The sequence below is a fragment of the Chelonoidis abingdonii genome, chromosome 24 (genome assembly GCF_003597395.2).
Source record: "Chelonoidis abingdonii isolate Lonesome George chromosome 24, CheloAbing_2.0, whole genome shotgun sequence".
In the NCBI taxonomy this organism is placed as follows: domain Eukaryota; kingdom Metazoa; phylum Chordata; order Testudines; family Testudinidae; genus Chelonoidis; species Chelonoidis abingdonii.
The window spans coordinates 503,154-505,352 of record NC_133792.1 but is presented as its reverse complement, the minus strand read 5'-3'; positions in this window follow the sequence as shown (position 1 = coordinate 505,352).

Here is a 2,199-nt window from a genome sequence, read left to right as displayed (position 1 = left end):
ACAATTAATTAACTCTATGGGGTCATTTTAAAGTACAGGCACTCATGAATTAAGCAAACAAACTGAGAGAGGATATAAAGGAAGGCTTACACCTCCCACCACAACAATAATGTTTCCTGGAAGGCAGGATCTGGGAGCTCTTGAACAAGAGGAGAGTTCAATCTCTGGAGCCTGCTCAGCCTGGGGCTGCCCAGACAGACAGACTCTGAGGGAGCATTTTGCCAGTGAGGGGCGAGGAGGCCAGGTGGGGGATGGTTACTGTGATTTCTCAGAGCTCTGTAACTGAGCACAGAGGCCTCTCAGACCCTGACATGGGAGGTGGGCCTAAATACAGTTTCCTCTTCCAAAGCCCCCCTATACTCAAGGATTCAGATATGGGGTTTTCAAGTGTCCTGCCCCCTTCTTCCCCTGCTGTGTGCAATTCCCCCAGGAGAGTCTCTGGCAGGGATGGGTGACAGGGATTCTGAGCTAAACAGTGAGTTAGGGAAGGGATTTTCCTCACTTCAGGGGGTTGATGGAGTAAAACTCTTGTAGTTCCTCCACCCCTTACTCTCATTAGCATGTCGTCCCCTCTGCAGCCTAGTTAAGGGTGGCAGGGGTCCAGGTATTACCACAGTGGGGCCCCTGGGGCTGAGTTGCCATTTTCTGTCTGTAAACAGATTTTTACCCCATGGGGATTCATCAGGCTGAGTGGGGAGGACACCTGAGAAAGCAAATCTCATATTCAATGCTATGAGTGTCAGGAGTACCATGGGTTGGAGCTTGAACCATCCAGTGCTGTAGTGTCATAGAATATCAGGGTTGTGAAGGGACCTCAGAAGGTCATCTACTCCAACCCCCTGCTTAAAGCAGGGCCAATCCCTGGAGAGATTTTTGCCCCAGATCCCTAAATGGCCCTCTCAAAGATTGAACTCACAACCCTGGGTTTAGCAGGCTAATGCTCAAACCACTGAGCTATCCCTCTCCCCTCCTGAAGAGTCCCCTACCCCCAACTCTCCAATCCAGAGGCATTGAAGGTCAGAATGGTGTTGTCTTAGTAATGCTGTTCAGACTGCCCAGTGTTTTGGTACTGGGTTATTAACAGCAGATACGGCAGCCTGCTCGTTCAGCAGAGTTCAATGTTACTCATAAAGAAAGACCACAGGCATGGTTTGGCAACAAAGGCACTCTGACAGGTTTATTTCCCCCCCTAGACATAGTTTCAGCATCCTGGGTCTGTGTTTCCAGGTATACTGACACATAAGTGCCTAGTTGCAAATAATATCTCGGTCAGCAGTATTTCTGCTGTCTCACAGGCTGAACAAAGGCTTAAGGCGAAGTACCCCGACATTTATAGGCTGAGACAAACAACTAACACACACAACTTACACAGCACCATACGTATTTCATGACATCTCCCCTTGTTCCTCATATCTTGAACCAAATATCCCTATTCATTATTTCATCAAACCATCTTATCTTGCACTATATGGGGATGTATGTGTACTCGCTGCAATATATTTACATAAAACAGCCAGTGCCTAGCACACTAGCAACAACGTTGCCAAGTTCATGTTCGGGTCAGTGAACTCGTAAGCATCTGCTTTATTACATGGCCTGACTTTGGTTGATAGCCTTTGGTTCAGGCCTTAGATCTTGCTCCAGGCTGGCTCTACTACACCTATGTCTTATGATTTATGATGTGATTGGAATAACAGAGACTTGGCGGGGTAACTCACATCACTGGAGTACTGTCATGGATGGATATAAACCGTTCAGGAAGGGCAGGCAGGGCGGAAAAGGTGGGGGAGTTGCATTGTATGTCAGAGAGCAGTATGGCTGCTCAGAGCTCCAGTATGAAACTGCAGAAAAACCTGAGAGTCTCGGGATTAAGTTTAGAAGTGTGAGCAACAAGGGGGGCTTCAATCACCCTGATATCTGCTGGGAGGGCAATACAGCAGTGCACAGAAAATCCGGGAAGTTTTTGGAAAATGTAGGGGACAATTTCTTGGTGCAAGTGCTGGAGGAATCAACTAGGGGCAGAGTTCTTCTTGACCTGTGTTCACAAATGGAAGAAATAGTAGGGGAAGAAAAAGTGGATGGGAACCTGGGAGTCAGTGACCATGAGATGGTTGAGCTCAGGATCCTGACACAAAGAAGAAAGGAGAGCTGCAGAATATGGACCCTGGACTTCAGAAAAGCAGACTTTGACTCACTCAG